Source organism: Martes martes, assembly GCF_963455335.1.
Source record: "Martes martes genome assembly, chromosome: 11".
Taxonomy (NCBI): domain Eukaryota; kingdom Metazoa; phylum Chordata; class Mammalia; order Carnivora; family Mustelidae; genus Martes; species Martes martes.
In genome coordinates this window covers 18,479,479-18,502,411 of record NC_137899.1, presented here as the reverse complement: position 1 = coordinate 18,502,411, position 22,933 = coordinate 18,479,479, and the positions used below count along the sequence as shown (strand labels likewise).

Sequence of the window (22,933 nt, the reverse complement as noted above, 5' to 3'; positions counted from 1 at the left end):
AGTTGGGGAAGGAATATTTGTAGAAATAAACACATACATGTAAATGAGTGTCCAACTTGTAGTACGTGTATGTGTGCATGTGCGTTTCTATTATTTCCAACTTAGAGCTGCCAACAGTAGATGCAAATGCTGTTGAGGACCTGCATGTACCCAACAAAATTATTTCATCTCAACTACACAACGACAGGAGACTAATCACTGTAACTCCATTTGACAAATGAGAACAATAGCACCAAGATTTAAATCTAGGCACTTGGGGTGCAGAGTCAAGCACTTATCTCCCTCCTTCACCCTACCTTTCTGGTGTTAGTGCAGCTCTCATGGGGTTCTTGTGACATCAGGAACGTGGTACCCGTGACACATTGGGACAGGTCTAAGCACACCCACCAGTCATGTGGCAGGTTATTACTGTTGCCACCAGAGTGTCTTCAACCAAATGATCTGAATCTACTGACCTTTGAAGGAGAAATAAGCTGGGCACCTTCACTGGCTGTGGTTTCCCCTGGGGCCAGTGCCCCAAAGATGGCATCTCAGGGCAAGAATTAGAAATGTGGAATTGACCATTATTACAACCAATGTTGAACTGGATGGCTCAGTTGTCATACTGTCCCTTACCTTGGACTCTGAGTTAGATTGCACCAAATGAAAGAACACAAGCAAAGTAGATTTTTTTATTGCTTTTATTGTGGCCATTATAAAAAACAGCACAAGTTCCAGGTAGCGAGAATGGTGGTTTCAAGGTATGTAAAAAAAAAAAGCTTTCAGGTAATCATCTGGTTAAAAAGTCCAAGAGACTGCATGCTGGCTGTACTCAGAAGCATGTGGACTGAGGGGCTGAGGAGCTGGTAGACATTAAGGAGAGAGCAGTGCTGAAACCCCATGGCCCCGCCCCTGAGTCATGGCAGGATTTGTTCTAGCTGCAAAATGAAAGCTTCTGTTTGCCCAGTGGTGCGTAAATCGGTTCTGCAATAATGACGCCGTAGAAGAAGACACATGAGAATGGAAATAACCCAATCTCAGAAAGAAAACCCCACTTGATCCTCAGCAGAGATGTTTAGGGACAATAGCCAATGGGAAAAAGTGGAACCTTGTGCCACCATGTGTTAGGAACTCTTCCCATTGCTATAGAGTGCTGGTCTCCCAAGCAGACAGATGGCGGTGATGATGGAGTAGACCACGCTCTTCAGGAAGAGGAGGAGGTAGGTGTAGTAGGCAGATGTGTTCATGAGCTGCAGCTGCAGGGTGTCTAAAAGAAGCATTTTATTAATTTCATGTGTTGTTTTGAAAGGCTAGGATTTATTAATGGCTAAGGGGTGATGGTATACATTTCTGATGACTTAGGTTCAAGTGACACATTCACACCAGCACAAACAGATAGTAAATATCTATATCACCACCACCACCACCACCAAAAGAACTCAGAACCTAGTTTGTAGGTCACATCAGTCACACATCTGTGAAATTCACCTAGAATTTTCCAAAATATTAAAAAGTAAGGTTGTGTTTATAAAGAATGAATCCAATGGGAAAAAAAGCATTGATGAGAAATATATTTTAGCATTTCTTCCTCCCCACCATGTCTTTAAGTAAAACAAGAGGCAATATCCATTAAGTACAAACTAAATGTCACTTATTTTGAGAATTTCACATGCAAAGCCTGAATCTTATTTAATTTTTATAACCTATGAGATCATTATCTTCATTCCCATTTTACAAATAAACAGAGAACACAGAGAGAATCTATTTGTCTAATTTCATCCAAGTAGTAAGTATGAGAATCCAGATTTTAATCCCAGCAACATGGCATTTAAGAACACTTTCTAGGCTGCTCATGTATAAAGTGGGAATAAAATCTTTCACAATGAGTATTAAGAGAACTAAACAAAATGCATTCACAGTCCAACACAACACCTCTGTTTGAGAATCTCTCAGTGTCAGTTGATGTTATCAACCACCAGCAAGAATAGAGGCTTAAAAATATAAAAGCAAAATGATAGCATGTCCTCAAGTCAATAGAAACAAAGACCACAGAAGTAAGTGAAGTCTGTTGTTGAAGGAATTCAGAGCGCATCACTGCATCCCTAATTTATAGTCTTTTCACACCCAAACCACCATTTACTGTGTGAGGAACACTCCTGAGAAATGATGGACTGACTTAAAATATCAATCAGCTTTATTGCAAGATCCAGCCATTCTGAAGCTTCTCCCTGAAGTCAGGGAAATTCAACGGTTACATTGATCAGGAGGAAAAAATGCTACAGCATAAAATAAAGGCAAACATAGAGCAAAACTTACCATTTTCATCATTCAGAGAAGATTTTGTGGAGTTAATAGCAGCAAGCTCTAAAGAAATGAGAACACGTGTTATTTATTTTTTCACATCCCTTTTTTGATGTTTCTATGTTGTGGATAGAGGATAGATAGATGATAGATAGAACTGATCAACAAAGAGAAGAGAGACATTACAAACATGAGCTCCACAATTCCAGAAACAGTTGGTCTGATTTTACGTGATTCAGTAGATCAATTAATACACTGCATTTCTGCACCTAAAGATATTGCAAATTATGAATGATGCATTTTTTTTTCTTACAACTGGAGGGTAATGTTTAAGACTATCATGTTTCCTTCTGTGTTCATAGCTCCTAGCACAGTTTCTGTTACAAAGTAGATGTTCTTTTTATTTATTTATTTTTAAAGATTTTATTTATTTGTCAGAGAGAAAGCACAAGCTTCCAAGAACCACCACTAGAAATCTGCTGTAGAATTGCATTAACAGAAATGTCTTCATTAATTTTGTTGCTATGAGAAGACCTTGGGAGATATTCCTTTAAGAAATAGGTGCCACATAAAACACATCATGAACAGGAACTTTTCTCTTACCATAATCATCACCATGGAACTTACTATATTTTTTTACTTTTCTTTGATCACTAGAAAAATCAAAACCTAACAGGATAGTTCAGCCCAATTGTTGAATTAAATTTATGCATTTTTCACTTGCTTCCTCTCTGTTAGTTGCAGAAATTAAAAATTAGAGTTGTCTGTATAATCTTATTTTAGTTAATTTTAGGAGAGGATACAAGTAAATATAATAAATATACAAATAAATTCATCCATGTTATGTTTTCAACAGCAAGCATTTTGTGACATCATCTCATTTGCTCTTCCTCACAATTCAGGTGGAAGCAAAGGTAAATGTTTAAACCAAATTTGATCATTGGGCAAACTAAGAATCTGTGAAATAAGAAAAATGCAACCCAGGAAATTTTGAAAATCTAATTGGCTGTTTTTATCAGCCTGTTCATGAATCAGGCAACATCCTATCTATCAAGTAGAGGAGAACTCCAAAGGGCTACAGGAAAGAGGTTTTTCAAGATAGAGAGGGAGTGAAAAAGAAATTATTAGCAAGGAATCCATGCTTTCAGGCAATGTCACGCTCCTAAGGTTATGGAGGGACTTGTCAGCAAAGTTCCTAGTGCTGATCAGGAAATTCCCACGTCTACTGGTTACAGGTTACACTTCTGGGTGTTAAAACTGCAGTTGGGTAGGTACAAAGACTTGGTATACTGATTTGTGGCCTTCAGCTAAAGGAGTGCATTTTGAGCCTGTGGTTTTCCTTTTTAACAGATCCTTTTGATCAGACTCTCAGTTTAACTGAGAGATGGGTTCTAAATTGAAGGCATTAACACCACTCTCAGCAACTGCTCTGAAGTTCTCAGTATTTGTTGTTCTTCTGGGTGATATTAACAGGTCTTAACCTTTTCACTTAACCCTTGTGGTATTTACAGGTTACCACTTCAGGTTTACAATTTTTGAGTTGGTCATTCTCTTCATTCTTTCGTGTGTTCCAGTCTTGAAAAATAATTTACTTGGAGATTACTGGCTTTGAATTTGCATGTCAAGCTTTTGAGAGAATGTAATACATCAGGCAGATTGTTAACGATGCCTATAAATGGGATAATTCCCCATGTTTGAAGAGCTATTTGATGCCATGGTCCCCAAGACTCAAAGCAATTAAAATCAAATAAGTAAGAAAGACCCTGTTGAAGGAGTCACTCTGTTAAGCCACATGGTTTGCACAATAATCTGATGTTGTTCGGTATCAATGTCCCCAATAGTGTTCATCTGGATATAGCACATGGTACTGCCTACAGCACAGATCCAGCCTTGCTCAGCCATAAACAAGGGCTATCTCACTTTGAAGAACTGCTTTGGCCAGAGTCTAAGGAATTTTGTTGGGCAGCCATCACTTTAGCAAGGGATTCAGCAACAATTTCAAGAATGGAGGAAAAAGTCTTGATCATACCTTATTTACAGTTATCCCTTACCAGGGAATTAGGGCCAGTCACAAGAGTAAATACTGGAGGTTTCTTGGTAGTCCCTATTAAATCTATATGTAACTTTAGGGGAGTCAAACAATTAGTTGTCTTATTTACCCTGAGAAAATTTAGGACCAAGGTTAGATTATCTGCTAGCCTGAAATAAAATATTGCTCTTAATTCCAGAGGTTAACCCCCTTGGCAATGATGTGGGAGAAACAGGCCATTACCAGAGTAAAGGAAAAGAAAAGAGGGAGAAATGATTTCGTATTTAGTTAAAGTATGGAGTCTTGAATCCTTGTTTTGGTGAAAGCAGTCTATTTCTATGTCAGCTACTTCTCTTTCCTCAATTTGATTCAGAAACTCCAGGGTCTGGGCAGGACCAGGTGTCAGGTGGAGATTTCTGTAGCTATGTGATGTGCACCTGAGGTTCAATACCTTTTAGTTTACAGCAGAAACACTAGGTAAGGTCCCTCTTCTACTGGGGTTTGGGGGCTATCTTCCTCTAATGTTGTGTCTAAAACACCTAAATACCTGTGACTGAGAGGATCCTTTTAATTGTGATATAGGAAGGCTTCCATAACCTGGTGATGACAGGCTTGAGCATCAGACATTGGAAACTGGCTTGTCATATTAGCAGGCCACACAAAGGATCAGCAGAAGGTTATACACTGAGACAATTCCAAGAAACTTGTAAGGTTTTCCTAAAGGTTCCTATGATTTACCCAGTGAAGTAGGGGCCTTGGTCACTGGAGGTCACAGAAGGTGTGCCCCAAGGGAGAAACCCATTTTTAACAGTGTCTTTGGCACAATGAGAGCATCAGCGTCTTGGCAGAGAAAGACTTAAACCCACCCAGAAAATATGCAAACAATGACAATAGCATATTGAAAATCCACACTAAGTGGCAGTGGAATGAATTCCAGCTGCAGGTGTTCTAAGGGTCCAGAGGGACAAGGCAAGAAGCCTCTGGAGAAATAATTTTTCCAGGATTATGAACATTGATGGAAAACCATTTTGTACTATTATAGAAGTCTCCCCACTGACTTATAATTTGAATCATTTTAAATGCCCTATGGTGGATAGAGAAATGAAAGAAAAAAAAAACCAAAAAACAAAAAACAAAAATCAAGAGAAATGGGGTTTGTCAGGGAGCTTGGAAGAACAAAGTGACGTTCATGGTTTTCCCTTAGTCCTGAGTCTTTCTTTAATACACTGCCATATATACCCTCTTTAATTTCTCTGATTCAGAAGCAGATTGGTGCCATGTTACAAGGACATCAGGAAAGCCAAAGTCTGGCAATAAGGGGCCATTTTTGTAGAACCAGAATGGACATAAGTCACATATGCCACAATCTTACAAACACAGCACAAAGATGACAATACTTCCCGTATAATTTGACATACAAAATAAGCAAACTAGTTTAACAAATCCTTTGGAATGTTCTTGGTCAAAGAGATTTAAATAAGCAGACCAAAATGCCAAAGAAAACAAACAAAGCCCAAAAACCATTTGTCCTTTTAGCAGAGAGAAAACTAAATTCTAATGTTGCACTAGCTTACTTTTCATATGAAAATCTTTTATTCCAATCTTAGTAAGTCCCTTCCTAAGATCCCCTTTGTACAAACCTTTTCAATATTCTTTCATGTTGAGATTTTGCCCTGAGTTTACCTTCTTTGTTTTTTTAATAAAGATGTTATTTATTTATTTTAGAGAGAGAGCACAGGAGCAGGGACAGAGGGAGAGGGAGAAGCAAACTCTTTGCTGAGCAGAGAGCCTGATGGGGGACTCAATCCCAGGACACTGAGATCATGGTCTAAGCCAAAGGCAGACACTTACCTGACTGATCCACTCAGGTAACCTCTTTGGATGACCAGCCTCTCTTTGGGACAGAATCCTTTTTTTCTCCTTAAAAAATATATTTCCATTCCTCACACTTTTTCTTACTAAAAATATACACCTTACTTTCCTTATATTCTGGATTTCCCATATTATTTCCAGTAGTATGCATTAAATATACTTGAATTTGTAACCTTAGAAAACTTCACTTTTAAAGAAATTAGTAAGTGAGTAGTTGTGAACAATCTTTAACCAGCATTCTTTAGATTGGTAAATTTATGAACACATTTTGTACTTTCTAGAAATGTGTTTTAAATCTTTCAGTAAAGCACAAAATATGTTTATGACCAGAACCACATTTATCTTCAGTTTCTCTGCAATAAGGAAACCAAAACTAGATAAACCTATGTTCATTCATTAATACTTCAGTATTTTATCTTGCTTGGAAGTGATCTAGATACTTAATGTATAAAACTTAACAGGTGACTTATCTTAGCAAAACCTTAAGATTTTAAGTTCCCCAAAACATTTGGGAGACTATTTAAAACTTCAGCTAAAATTTTGTATTTTTTTTTTCATCTCTTCAATGTACTTGTTCCTAACAGTTTAGCTGAAACTGTCCATAAAAACTTAATGACACATGGGGAGGCATGAGTGGAATAGGTGATGGGGATTAAGGAGGGTACTTGTCCTGATGTGCACAGGTGATGTAAGGAAGTATTGAATCACTATACTGTGCACATGAAACTAATATAATTCAGTGTGTTAATTAACTGGAATAAAAATAAAATTAAAAAAAAACCTTATGAAACATCAAAGTCCATCACTGTCCCAAGCTATTTCCTGTAACATTTTGTAATAGAGATATCATCAACTTACTTGACTTTTAATAAATCTAGGCACCTGAAATTTGTAATTTTTGTGCTGATAAAGCAATAAAGATATGTCTGTTTTACTGAAACCCATAACCAAATATTTGCTCAGGGCCTGTGAAGTTGAAATACATGTGAGTCAGTTTCAGTCTTTCTGAGAATTTTAGAATGCCCAGTCCTCATAAGTGCTTATGTTCAAACCAAGGAAATAGAGCTCTTTACAAATTAATTTTGGCAAAACCATCCAGAGAGAAAAATATCACACACTGACAATGTATATTTATGGACACACAGACTGATGCAAAGACCCCAGAGCCACTAGTATTTATGGTGAAAATGTTAAGATTTGTATTTGTCTCTGGAATTATTGACACTGTGCTAGAGTTTAGGGAAAAGAGCCCTTTAGCAGTTTGTATTTTATTTTATTTTTTAAGATTTTTAAGATTTTATTTATTTATTTGACAGAGATCACAAGCAGGCAGAGAGGCAGGCAGAGAGAGGAAGAGAAGCAGGCTCCCCACTGAGCAGAGAGCCCAATGTGGGGGGCTCGATCCCAGGACCCTGGGATCATGACCTGAGCCCAAGGCAGAGGCTTTAACCCACTGAGCCACCCAGGCGCCCCAGCAGTTTGTATTTTAAAAAGGCCTTTTTGCCCTTGTTTCCCTCAGTATCAGGCACTTGTGGCCTGTGTTTATATTTTAAAGACATGGTAAGATGTATAACTTTGAGCACAGAGAAAGAATGTTAGTTCTTCCAAGAAAGACTGTGCTTTCCTCAAATCAATCATTTTAAGCCCTTTTCCATAAATAGGAGAAGCTTGGGGTAGGTAAAGGAATAGGGGAACTTTGAATTGCCTCAAGAGCTGCATTTCAAGCTCTGTAAAGATTTGCCAGACAGGTGCTCTCAGTTACTCAAAGCCTTGGCTTTGCGTGAAATGACATAGGTTGAACCAATCTATCTGAGCACATGAGCCTCAATTTGCTTCCTTCCCTTTGGGTGTATAGTTTTAATTTTAAGGATCTCTGGAATGTGGAATAATACCCTTCTGTGTTCCCAGAGTCCTTAAAGAAGATTCAACTGATACTACCTCCCAAGATCCAGAGTCACTCACAGTGAGAGCCAAAGGAAGGAACCAACCAGACTCACAACCCAGGCAGGCAGAAAGCTGAGAGCAGTCATGCAGGATGCCACCAGCAAGAAGGCAATAGCTATCTCTGCGAAAGAAAGGATCAATAGCAATGGGTCTGGATTTGAAAAGGATGAGACAATGTTAAATTTTATCATCCTCTCTGGACCAAGTACTGTGGACAGAGATTCAGAAGGTGCTGATCCTGCTAAGGGTTTCCATCCATTCCTGGATTCTGCCAGCTATTTCAGGACTGCTTCTGCGGGTCATGGAATTTACCAGAATTCCCACTTTCTGTTTGAGAGAATAATGTGTCTGTTTGCCAGAAACCAGCCAGTTTCATCAACTCTGGGATGGGTTCATTTGGGCGCCATCCTGCGAAGGTAGATATGGGGGTGTCTGTAATGCCATGAATTTGGTAGTCTTCTGTTTATGGCTGTTGTCTTTTCAGAGTGGAAAATCAATTCAGGCTACAATGAGTGCTCAAAGGAGCAAAGAGTGGAACAGTCTTATAGTCTTTGGTTTTATGTACCTCTTCCATTATTAATTTTTCATTAGTCTTTTGCAATGAGTCTTTAAATGAAAGGACCTTCGAATGTTTAACCATAAAGGCTTCTGTTTAATTGAGGAACCCTTTCTTTTAAGGGTACTTCTTAAAGATCTTATCTAGTAAGAGAGTTCCCCCATATGGCCATTGTATTTTTAGGTGGTCATTGCCCTGAGGTCTGGCAGTAATTTTGTAGGACATTAGCCTCAAATGGAGTTAACCCACACCCCAGTCCAGCCGTATCTGGCCGCAAGTGAGTTAGACCCCAAATTTCTCTCTGGCATTATTTTGGGGCCTTCAACCTGATGGTTACCAAGCCAGTTCCCAAGAACACACAACAGACTTGATTTTGTAATTTTACAAGATATATGTAATCTGGGAATATAGTTTTTAGGTAAAAAATAAACACCAATATCAGAAAATTGTGCGCTTGACTGTTTAGAATGTAAGGATCCCATTAGCTAAGACATGGGCATCTCAGAACCAAACAAACACCTAAAAAGGATGTGTCCTGGAATTGGGGATTGTGTGTATTTTACATGGTAGCTCCTTGCACAGAAGTTTTTTTGAGGTTGATGGGTGACCTGGTGCTGATCCAACCTATTTTGTGAACAACTTATACTGTCAAGAAGTTTTCTTGAGGTAGCAAATGCTCTTACAGCCTTTAAATGCTTGACTCCTGCCTGCCATTTTTTGTGGCTTTTTCCACCTTTCCCTGTTACCAGTAGCTTTATCTACACAAATGAAGACAGACAATTATGTGCACAATAATGTATGGGAAGTAAGAGATGCTACTGAGTTCTGGCCACAAGAAGACTCTGTGCATCACCAACAATTCTCCTAGGAACTTGCTGAAGTTTCCACCTGAGGAGTTTGATCTAGATCATTAGGGGCTTGGTTCCCGGCAGGCCCTTTTGTCCCTTCAGTTGTCTCTGTGCAAATAATGCCAGATCAATGGGGCTCCAAATCTTCCAGCTCAACTTAACAGTGGAATAGAACTCTGCCAGTCCAGGTTGACCTGCCCTGTAAAGCAAAGCCAATTAGATAAGGAGTTCAAACCCAAAGAGAGTGGAGCTTAGAACCAAAGAACTCACCCACAGCCCTTGGAATAAGTGAGAAAGATCCCGAACTCAAAGGGCTCACAGTTAACACCTCTTTGTTTTGCTTTGTCTCTGAATGTCCCTGGGAGTCCAATTCATATTCCAGTGCTGGCAGCAAATCTGTTAAAGAATAGAAATTCAACCAAGTAAATGTTAAAGATCTAATGGTGATATTAATCAATCCATTAATGAATCACACAGCAACCCATTATCAAATAGAGGGGAGCTCCAAAAGACTACAGGAAAGGAAAAGGTTTAAACAATAAGGAGTGGAAAAAAGGAAATTCTCACCAAAGAATCCATTGTTTTAGGCAGTCACCCTCCCAAGGGGAAAGAGTGGGTCAGTCAGGAAACTTTCTGGGGCTGAACAGGAAATTTCCATATTGACTGGTTAAAGGTTACTCTTTTGGGGGGTTGAGATTGCACTTGGATTAAGTATTAAGTCTTGCTTTACTAACTTGGGGCCATAAGCTAAGTGTTGCTATTTTGGGTCTTTCAACACTCCAAGAAGACAAAGTCTTACTTCAGAAATTCAAGCTTGTATATAGCAAAGCTCTTCACAGTTCTTGTTATGTACTATTTCCCCATTGCTTAAAAAGTGCCTGTGAGCCACAGGGAAAAGTACAAACTGATTCTTTCTTATGGGCCCTCTGTGGCCTTGGTCCGTGATGTTAATGTCAGGGCTTGACTTGGCTTCTGAGTCTAGTGAGTTACTGAATCACGGTGGGATCTGGGCACATTCTGCTGTCTGCCCACACTGTCTAAATATGACCAGTGTCTACACCAATGGGGGTCTTTTGGGATACCATGCCTGAATCATAAGTGACCCTGAGTGATTAGGAAAAGAAGTATCTATTGTAGAAGTATCTATTGTACTATCTATTGTAGCCATCCTCCTTGGGACAGTAGTTCATCCTGCATCCTTTTCAGGCCTGGAACACACTAGGACTGCAACAGATATTTGCTGAGTCACTTTTACTCATGGTAAGAAATACATTCATTGTGTAGAATGGAAGAATGTACACATCAACCTCACCCATCTCTACTTACCAAATTTTACTTTATGGTGGTACATAAAATACAATTCTGAAAAACCCAAGATCATACTATTACCTACCTTAGCAGCCAAATTACTATTTTTTTGTTGTTGTTGCATAAGGGCATATTTAGCCAGAGTGGCCCCACCTTGGTTGAACAGCCATTTTGTTGTTTATGCAGTAAAACTTAAATTGACCCTGCCCCGCCCCAGGGGAACTTACTTAAAAGCAAGTCCCCGGGAAACCAGTTCCAGGTAACAAAGCCCAAATACCAGGGTGGGTCAGGTCAGGTAGAGATAGCAGCCTGAATGTAGGGATGAGTCGGGTCAGGTGGAGACATCCAATCAGTAAAGCGCACATACTGTCTCCCTAGCTATCAAGGAGTATGGGCCCCACCTTTTGGGCACCAATTCTCACCAAGGTGATAGGCTAGTTCAAATGTCTACTATAGGGTAAACTGTAATTTAATTGGTCACTTATGGGTGACCTAGCATGACTGTGCAGCTTTTTGTGTGTTTTACAATCTCATTTGCCACCTGTGTGTGGCCAGGCCCAAACACATGGCCTTTGCTTATAAAAGTTAGTCTTTGAGGCAGGGAAGGGGTCACCCTCTCTGTAAGAGGCCCGGCCCTGAACCTTCAGTTTGATTCTCGATGCTTGGTGTGAAATAAAGCTTTGCTTGACCTTTGCTTTGTCTCGCTCCTTTAATCATGGACCCATTATTGGGGGACCCAACATTGGGGACCCAACAGTTGTTGAACCACAATCTTTAAATGGACAGCATTTTGACCTCTATAACTCTTGTTTATGGGTTATACTTTGAGTAGAGAAAGAATGAAGTGAGAAGGACTTTGCTGAGTAGAACATTCTTGAAAGCTATATAATTGTTCTTATTTCCTGATCAAGTAAAGTCATCAAAAGCGAACTCCCTGAACATTTCTTGTGTGTGAGGTTGCTAGGTGTTTCCATGTGTATTATTTCATTTAATCCATGAAATGACTATAAAGAATATCACTGTGACATTAATATTTTGGATGATAAAACTGAGGTGAGAAAAGCTAAATGAATTATTCTTTTTCTTCTTCTCTGTATGTCCCAAAGCCCATTCTGTCTTTTATTTTTATTATTTTTTAGGATTTTATTTATTTATTTGTCAGAGAGAGAGAGAGAGAGAGCACAAGCAGGGGGGGCGGCAGGCAGAAGGAGAAGCAGGCTCTCTGTTAAGCAAGAAGTCTGGTGCTGGACTCAATCCCAGAACTCTGGGCTCATAACCTGAACTGAAGGCAGATGTTTAACCAACTGACTCATCCAGGCATCCAAAAGCCCATAGTATTTTTTTTTTAATTTAAAAAAATATTTATTTATTTACTTTGAGAGAGAGAGAGCTCGCACTTGGAAGACAGGGCGAAGGGACAGAAACTCAAGCAGACTAAGTGCTGAGAATGGAGCCCAAAACTGCATTCCATCTCAGAACCCTGAGATGACCTGAGCTGAATGAAGAATCAGACACTCAACCAACTGAGCCACCCAGGCACCCAACAAAGCCTATGCTATTTGACTTCTGTGAGTAAAAAGCAACATATTTATGCTACCATTAAAGGCAACAGCATTAAATAAAATAATTTCTAATTGCTTGTTTCATTAATACTTGACAGAAAAGGTTGAGTTTTCCCTTTGAAACAAAGGGTTCTGGGAGGTTGCGTTCATGTTTATATGTACATACCTTTGTTTATTGAAGGAAAAAGAATCTCTTGATCTACCTTTCCCTTATCCTGCTCGTGTTTGATGATACATTTGTGTTCTTTATCCATTGACACTCCAGTCACGGTCAGCCAGCTGAATTTCATGTATGTGTCGTTAGTCTTCATGGTGTCTCCCTGCTGGGATTTTAGAATTGTTTTGCCATCCTTTTCTTTCCAATCTATCTTGAAAACATCAGGGAAAAAATCTTCAAGGAGACAAAGATATGTCCCAGCCTTACAGAGTTTTATTTCAGCAATTGAAGGAAAGAAAATTGTAGGCTTGGGGGAAATATCTTCATCAGGACTTTTATCTGTGGGAGAAAATGGAATAACAAAACATTATTAGAGAAACACAAATATATTGTGTGGTTTGAGATGACCCAGCATACAGTAAGCAGAAGGAAAGATTTCCATAGAATTAGTGCCTACTATGGCCTTTCATCCACAGTGGATTATGGGGTGCTTATCTTCTTAATTTCCATGCAAAAAAAGGTTATAAAGGTTATGTAACTTGCCCAAAGTCACAGCTATTAAGTGAAAAGGCCTGGATCAAAACATGGAATATTTTTACACAATACAGTCGTTGTTTGAATGGGAATCTATCAAGTTAAACTTTTAGTTACAAATATGGATCCCATGACCACCTCTGTGTACTGGAATTCTATTCTCCTTGATTTCTGATTTTTTAAAAAGATTTTTATTTATTTATTTGACAGAGAGAGAGATCACAAGCAGGCAGAGAGGCAAGCAGAGAGAGAGGGGGAAGTAGGATCCTTCCTGAGCAGAGACTCTGATGCGGGGCTCGATCCCAGGACCCTGAGATCGTGACCTGAGCTGAAGGCAGAGGTTTAACCCACTGAGCCACCCAGGCACCCCTGATTTCTGATTTTATAGAACATCTCCCTCTCACACCTGAAAAATGCCAGGATTTTGAGTAGGGCTATGTTTAATGCTGCACCTCCAGTTATGTACAATGGCTTAAATTTAGAAAAAAAAATGGACATATTTCCAAAACTTCTATTTTAAAAAACTCATTGATTATTTTCAGAAATGTGCTTATAGTAACATAATCAAGTAATGCACTGGACATAATTTTGTTTTGCTTTAGGAAATTTTGACTAAAATTACACTTTACATTGGAATTTCATTTGAAGTTGAAACATGACTAAGAAGATACCATATTTTGACTCAGCACCTCTCCCCAGATTTGAATCTGCCCTACAAGGCTCCTGAACTTGTTGTAGTAGTCCACAATTTTCTTTCATTTCACCTGCTGAATAAAGTTATATCTAATGGTGTCATGTGAACAGTTATGGTCCAGAGTTTCTTGTAGACTTAATGTCAAATTATATACTGATGCATCATGGTTTCCAAGGGCATGCCACTTGAATGCTGGAATATTCCTTGGTTATATATTTATTATTAATTAATAATTTAAATTGTAAATGTAGAACACTTTCCAGTTTGAGTTCCAACTGAAACACAAATGCTTTATTGATTTTAGAATAATAATTTCATGGGCAACTTCCTGTGAAAAGAACTGAATTTCTCTGTTGAGAAGAAAAGAAAAGAATTCTTCAGAATTTTTGTCTGTGCACGAAACTCTTGATTTTTATACTAAATTAGTAAGCAAATAATGATGAGCTTTTAAATTCATGCTATAAATAGGCATTCGGTCATAATGTACTTGTTTTAATTTTGCACATCTTCCTTATAGTGCCAATAGTATTTTTCTGATTATAATAGTAAGACACTATATATTTACTCAACCATATACTTTGTTTTTAATTTTAAAAGCACGTTATATAAAGCAAGATTTATTTTTCAAAGTACACAATATTTACATAATTTTTGCCTCTAGTCATTACATTAAAGAATCTAGTTTTCATCTTAAAAAAATTGGTTTTTGTTAGGAATACCTCTGATTCATCACTTGAAAATCAAATGATGAATTTGGAAAATTTCTGGATGGTAAGACCACATGTTTACCTCCTGTCACTTTTCCTTAGCTAGATTCCTGAAGGTTCATTCTTTACAGGATAGTAGGAATCTTGAACTTCCATAACTATCTAAATGTGATAGTTACCTGAGCATTAAATAGTGTTCTTGATTATATGTGGCTAGTGTCTATATTTTACATAACTATATTACATAGTTTTTCTTTTAATGTTCTTTTTTAAAAAAAGATTTTATTTATTTATTTTATGCAGAGAAAAAGAGAATGCATGGGGTTGGGGGGTGCAGAGTAAGGGGGGGAGAAAATCCAGAACAGACACCTGAAGCCCAACACAGGGTTCAGGGCTGGATCCCACAAACCTTAAATCATGACCAGATGCTTAACCAAATGAGTCACCCAGGTGCCCCTCAACATTCTTTATTAAACTTATTAAGAATATTTTTTAGGGCCACAATCACTTGATGTATGAAATAAAAACCAGTTTACAAAATAAATAAATTTTTCCGATACATTTATATATATTCATAACAAAAAATACTTCTGGTAAATTGCCTTTGTTATATATATTTGATGAATATGAAGTAGTATGAAACTATATAAACTAACCAAATGCAACCACATATTCAATTAAGTAGGGTATTGCAAACCTGCATATTAATATTGTTTCAAAATTCCTCTATTTCATTCTTCTCATTTTTCTTTTATTAAATAAATAATTAAAGCTATTTCATATGTAAATATGAATTTCAAATTTATGACATTTTAAAGTATATTTAAAAGTACTAATTGTATCCCTAACTGTATTTCTAAGTATATACTAAATAAAATTTCAAATTTTAATTGTTTTTCCACTAAATACCAGTATGAAACCCAAACTTGGTGTTACACATTATATCAATTAAGACAAACCCTCAACTCTATGGTCAAATAATCTTTGACAAAACAGGAAAAAATATCCAGTGGAAAAAAGACAGTCTCTTCAATAAATGGTGCTGGGAAAACTGGACAGCTATATGTAGAAGAATGAAACTTGACCATTCTCTTACACCGTACACAAAGATAAACTTGAAATGGGTAAAAGACCTCAACGTGAGACAGGAATCCATCAGAATCCTCGAGGAGAACATAGGGAGTAACCTCTTTGATATCAGCCACAGCAACTTCTTTCAAGATATGTCTCCAAAGGCAAAGGAAACAAAGGCAAAGATGAACTTTTGGGACTTCATCAAGATCAAAAGCTTCTGCACAGCAAAAGAAACAGTCATCAAAACAAAGAGGCAACCCACGGAATGGGAGAAGATATTTGCAAATGACAGTACAGATAAAAGGTTGATATCCAAGATCTATAAAGAACTCCTCAAACTCAACACACACAAAACAGATAATCATATTAAAAAATGGGCAGAAGATATGAACAGACACTTCTCCAATGAAGACATACAAATGGCTACCAGACACATGAAAAAATGTTCATCATCACTAGCCATCAGGGAGATTCAAATCAAAACCACATTGAGATACCACCTTACACCAGTTAGAATGGCCAAAATTATCAAGACAGGAAACAACGTGTGTTGGAGAGGATGTGGAGAAAGGGGAACCCTCTTACACTGTTGGTGGGAATGCAAACTAGTGCAGCCACTTTGGAGAACAGTGTGGAGATTCCTCAGGAAATTAAAAATAGATCTTCCCTATGACCCTGCAAGTGCACTACTGGGTATTTACCCCAAAGATACAGATGTAGTGAAAAGAAGGGCCATCTGTACCCCAATGTTTATAGCAGCAATGGCCACGGTCGCCAAACTGTGGAAAGAACCAAGATGCCCTTCAACGGATGAATGGATAAGGAAGATGTGGCCCATATACACTATGGAGTATTATGCCTCCATCAGAAAGGACAAATACCCAACTTTTGTAGCAACATGGACAGGACTAGAAGAGATTATGCTGAGTGAAATAAGTCAAACAGAGAAAGTCAAGTATCATATGGTTTCACTTATTGGTGGAGCATAACAAATAATATAGAGGACAAGGGTAGATGGAGAGGAGAAGGGAGTTGAGGGAAATTGGAAGGGGAGGTGAACCATGAGAGACTATGGACTCTGAAAAACAACCTGAGGGTTTAGAAGGGGCGGGGTGGGAGGGTGGGGGAACCAGGTGGTGGGTATTAGGGAGGGCACAGATTGCATGGAGCACTGGGTGTGGTGAAAAAACAATGAATACTGTTACGCTGAAAATAAATAAAAAATTTAATTAAAAAAAAAAGACAAAGGATTAAGATTTAGGTACATAGGACAATACAAAAATACAAAAAAGCCCGACGTCATTTTTGTGCCAAGTGAGGGAAAATCCATTAAGCAAATGCTTCTAAATTCAAGGTTTTCTTCTGACATTTTTTAAAGATTTTATTTATTTATTTGAGAGAGAGAGAGAGGGAGAGAGAGAGAGAGAGACCGAGAGCATGAGCAGGGGAGAAGGGCAGAGGGAGAGAGAGAAGCAGATACCCCGCTGAGCAGGGAGCTGGACATGGGACTTGATCCCAGGACCCTGGGATCATGACCTGAGCTGCAAGCAGACACTTAGCCAACTGATCCACCCAGGTGCCCCAGTTTTTTGTATCAGTGGAGAGTAAGGTAACTTTCCACTGCAGTGGTTAGAAGTACTGCTGAATCTTCTGGAGAATTTCTGCTCTGTCGCTATGATTGACTATAAACTACTCTCCATGCTGGATACAATTCTCCCTTTAGGTATGAAACGGGGTAAGATCTATGCACCACCCACTATGTTTTAGACAACATGTCAAGTAACTTACTCACAGTCTCTCATTTAATTTTCATGTGATGCTGCTCATACACCGTTAGTCTATTTTTTTTTCTGTTATCCCATCTTATGGATTAGGAAACTGAGACCAGAGAATAATTGCCCAAGTTCACAAAAGCAGTCAGTGGTAGAGCTGGAGCTCCAGGTCTCCCTGAGTCCAAAGTCCAGGCTCTCTGACAACAGCCTTTCACCATCTGGAAAGGAAATGTGTCAACTCACACAACTCATCTTTCATGATCAACTTCATTCTTGGGACAAATGTTACACATGCTGTGCATGAGGACTTTGTGCAAGTCTACACAGACACAAAGTCAGATCCTATTACAGTGTATGGGCAATGTTGTCTATGCTGACCTTTACTGGAAGGATTGGTATTAAAATCTGTCTTACGATTTCCACATCTAAACATACTTTGAAAATGAGAGATCATTGGGACTCCTGGTGGTTCAGTCAATTAAGTGTCTACCTTCAGCTCAGGTCATGACGCCAGGGTCCTGGGATTGAGCCCCACATTGGGCTCCCTGCTCAGTAGAGAGCCTGTTTATCCCTTTCCCTCTGGTGTTCCCCCTGCTTGTGCTCTCTCTCTGTTAAATAAATAAATAAAATTGTGAAACTGATGCGCTACCTACTGTGCTAAGAGTGGCTTTATAAATAAATAAAGTAAAATAAAAAAGAAAATAAGAGATTATAATTATCACTACCATTATTATTAGCAATTTGTTTGTGATGATTGTGTGCCCCAACATGACATTTTAATCTCATGGGACCAAACCTTCCCTTACTAATGGGAATGCAATATTTGGGGATAAAAACTGGGCCTATGTCAATCAAGCAACAAGATTCATTCCTTTATTTGTACTTCACTTGCTCTACTATTTCTGGAATTCTCTGAACCATCAACACTGAAAATGTACCTTTTGCACACCAGTTATTAGGGAATCACTTGTCCTATCTTATCCACTGCATTTCCAGTGCTAAGAAAATCAAAGGGAAGCTAGTAAAGCCTAGTAATATGTAGTTAGTTCATAGAACTGATTCACCTGTGTTCTCCAAAGCAAATGGCACTTTTCCCAACAACAGCACAATCTATAAGCATTCCAAGATCTCCTCAGTAATTTCTACCTCAAATCGACTTCCTCCCAGGTCATGTCCAAAGTCTGGCTTCAGACTCCTACAGTGAGCCTTCATGGTGTAATAACTAGATCAATGGCTGGTTGTCTGGTCTTCCAAGCCTTCCATTATCACATTAGATCACTAGACTGTCACCTGACTGACCAGGTCTGCTGAAGGTCATCATCTGTGGATGACATTAAATGTCATGGTGCCCATAGTAATGATGCAGTGGGAGCATGAAATGTGTTTGTTAAAGACCATTTCTTCCATTTTATAAAATGGATATGGAAGGCAATGCCCACTCTTTCACTTCACATTTCTCCTAAAGGACTCACGTATTGAAGACTTTTTATCATTTTATGGTGGGAAAAATATATTTAAAAATTTGGTGGAACAAATAACATGGAGGACATGGGGAGATGGAGAGGAAAAGGGAGGTGATTGGGAAATTGGAAGGGGAGGTGAACCATGAGAGACTACGGACTCTGAAAAACAACCTGAGGGTTTTGAAGGGGCGGGGGGTGGGAGGTTGGGGGAACCAGGTGGTGGGTATTAGGGAGGGCACGGATTGCATGGAGCACTGGGTGTGGTGAAAAAACAATGAATACTGTTATGCTGAAAATAAAAAAAAAAAAATGTGATGGTGCTTCATTTTCTCAGTTAAAAAGTATGTACTCCATTACATTTTTCTCCTACCACTGAACATAAATTTTTTTTTTTAAAGATTTTATTTATTTATTTGCCAGAGAGAGAGAGAGCGAGCGAGCGAGCACAGGCAGACAGAGTGGCAGAGGGAGAAGCAGGCTCCCTGCGGAGCAAGGAGCCCGATGTGGGACTCGATCCCAGGACGCCGGGATCATGACCTGAGCCGAAGGCAGCCGCTTAACCAACTGAGCCACCCAGGCGTCCCTGAACATAAATTTTTACCCTATGTTTCTTGCTAGATAATCACAGGCCTTTTTTCTTCTACTTCCCTTATGTTTTTCACCTTCTTTTTTACTTCATGGTCTAACTCTATTTGTGTATCTTGGGTCTTCTCAAATAGATTTTAGAAATAGGCAGTATAAATAGATGAGAAATGAAGTTTGTACATTAGAGTTTGTTTCTTTTTCTGCCCCAGATCTTGATAGTTTAATAAGGTCTACTTTAAAGGTGACATGAAAAATGGGAGTAGATATTTGCAAATCCTGCTCTGCAATATAGATGCAAAACATTCAGAATTCAAACACACTGAAATTCCAAACCATAAGGTGAAGCTTTTGTTCCCAAAATTATGCCTCATAAAACAGAGGTTGCCTTATGTTTCAGTGTGGGCAATCTCTCATTTTAAAAGATGCACTTTAATACTCTACTTTAATCAAACAATACAGTTGGACAAGATATCAACCTGAAATAAACTCCATTAAAACTAGTTTAGAGGTAACATTGGTAAAAAATAATATAGAAGTTTAATATGGATTTGGTAAATATTACCTGGGACTAAAGTCTCTATACTTTATGCTCACCTTGCACATATATAGAATAATATAATAAATGAAAAGAATGCTTTTATTTTTTAAGAGAATAAAAATATCTTCCAATAAAATATCCAGTAACATCACCATAAAGGTATCCCAAAACAGACACTCAGACCCTAAGATGACTCACAAATTTTCTCTGAAATATACGAGTCTGAATAAAATTTTTAATGAAATGTGAAGGCAAAACCAGTATTTCTCAAGTAATATTTGTTATAATATATTTTTTATTCATAGGTATAATCCAATGAAGATATAGTATATTAAGTATTCTATTTATTAATTTATTTATCAGAGTGTGAGAGGGAGAGAGAGAGAGAGCACAAGCAAGGGGAGCAGCAGGCAGAGGGAGAAGCAGGCTCTCTGCTGAGCTAGGAGTCCAATGTGGGACACAATTCCAGAATCCTGGGATGTGATCTGAGCTGAAGGTAGACCCTTGACTGATTGAGCCAACCAGGAGTCCCAAGAAGATATGAAATATTACAAGTGAATATCTAAGGGACACCTAGGTGGCTCAGTCTATTAAGCATCTGCTTTTGGCTCAGGTCATTATCCCAGGATCCTGGGATCCAGCCCTTTGCCTTGGGCACCCTGCCCAGCAGGGAGTCTGCTTCCCCCTCTGGCCCTTCCCCCAGCTCCTACATGTGCTTTCTCACTCTCTCTCTCAAATAAATAAATTAAAAAAAAAAAAACTCTTTTTTTAAAGTAAATATTTGACTTTATATGTAGATTAGTGTAATTGTACATATTTAATTATAAAATCTTTCCCTTGTTTGTATCCAGATGTTTCCACTGAAAAATGAGAGATCAGCTTATGCCAGGGCTAATAATGTATGAGGTAATGCTTACTACATTCTACTCATTTTTAGAAACATGTAGCAATGAGTCTTAAAAATTGAAATTACTCTGCAAATACTGACCAGTTATTCTAAAGTGATCTGTAGACTAGATCATAATTAACACAATTTTCTGTACTCCTGATTTAAAAAGAACTCCACTAGGTGATAATTTGATTTTGCAGAACTAACTTTTTAAATGAATGACCATGTCCCAACCTATGCAGTAGATATTTCCATATTTAATCTGATTTAGGTCCACAACATCTACTTGAGATGTTTGCTGCCTTCACAGAATGAATGGATGGAAATATAGCAAATGTTAACAGAATAACCATCATTATAAATTTTTAATACTTTATTTTTTCTCTTTTCCAGTTTTTCCCTAATGGGTATTATTTTTATATTGTTAAGAAAGTAATAGCCAGTGAATCATAATTTATTTGCTGAAGGATTATTATAAAGAAAATGATAGATCCAGAATCATAGTCCACATTTTTCTCTGCACCTCATTCTCCTAGAAAATTTTTTTCCAGCTTATTATTTGTATATGCATCACCATTATTTAATTAGAGTGCTAGAATTTATATTTCAGTCAGTTGGAAAAAAGGGGACTAGAAATTTGCTTTTAAACAAACTGAGGCTTTTAGAGAGGAGAGGGGCGGGGGGTTGGGAGGGCCTGGTGGTGGATATTAAGGAGGGCACGTATTGTAGGGAGCACTGGGTGTGGTGCATAAACAATCTTGGATCATTGAAAAAATAAAATTAAAAAAATTATGAATTCATCTGTACCTATGATCACAACCACTAAAGACACCAAAATATATAATTTCTTTCACTTTGTCGATGTTTCACCAGCCTTGTGAAAACTCTTTGAAAACACTTATTTGACTATATCCTATAGGCTAGAAACATCCCTGTGAGATGTTCTCCTTTATGCAGGCAAAATTTTATCTCTAAGTCTAACAAAGGATGGACAAATTTATTAGACTGAGTTTGGGAAAAAAGAAACAGCTTATGACATTCTTGGATATGTTTGTGCAGTTAAATATGTTGAATCCTAATAGGAATCGCCTTCAGACAAAATAGCAAGTTTACCAAGTTTTTGTTCATTGTTTTCCATTGGTTATTTTTGGAATCAAAATAAGATACACAAATTTATTTACAAATCTTTCAACACAGAAATCCCTAAGGGACCTAACACCTCTACCCTTCAGGGGCCCCCAGTTGCTCTAGCTAGCTCTTGTTAATAACCTCTATGCTAGCCCGGGCAGCAACTACCACGTAGGACTGGGACAGAATCAACTACCTCTCCAAGGATCGGGATGTTGTTTGTGACCACTGTGGCCCAATCCAGAGCCAGAATGCTGAGCCAGCACCAACACCTAGCCTGCTGCTCTTGCACCACCTGCCTCCCCTCCCTATCTTAATAAGGAGGAAATAAACAATATTTTACCTGTAACCCTGAGCATTGTGCCAGGACCAAACACTTTGTGCTTCTTCCAGCTATACAGCTTCCACAGTCTGAAAAGCTTTTACAGAAATCTCCCTTTGTACCTCTTTAAAATTATGCCCAGATTTCTTCAATATTTACATATACACACACACACACACACACACACACACACACACACACACACACATATATATATATAAGCACTGCTAATATTAAACAAAGATAAATCTCAGGTAAAAATCACATTAGATATAAAAGTATTCAAGAATGGATGAGCTGGGGGCACCCGGGTGGCTCAGTGGGTTAAAGCCTCTGCCTTCAGCTCAGGTCATGATCCCAGGGTCCTGGGATCGAGCCCCACATTGGGCTCTCTGCTCAGCGGGAAGCCTGCTTCCCTTCCTCTCTCTCTGCCTGCCTCTCTGCCTACTTGTGATCTCTGTCAAATAAATAAATAAAAATCTTAAAAAAAAAAAAGAATGGATGAGCTGACCCCTCTCTGCCTGGACAGCTTGGGTCGTATTCCCCATCTCACTCACAGGTATTGGACAGTCGGATTTCCTCATCATTTTCCTGAAACTTCCCAATCTTTTTTCTTAAAAGGTTTTCATGTATCATATCAATTCTTTTCCTAGAATGTAATTTACAGTTAT

The 22,933-nt window shown here is 38.4% G+C and overlaps 1 gene segment (V, D, J or C); it reads right to left on the bottom strand.

The window, feature by feature from the left end:
- Window positions 1–675: 675 nt before the first annotated feature.
- LOC308352728 (T-cell receptor gamma chain C region DFL12-like) lies at window positions 676–22,347 on the bottom strand. The segment is given in 5 exons: window positions 22,284–22,347; window positions 12,566–12,895; window positions 9,800–9,925; window positions 2,296–2,343; window positions 676–1,246 (listed from the first exon to the last, which is right to left on the bottom strand).
- Window positions 22,348–22,933: the final 586 nt, after the last annotated feature.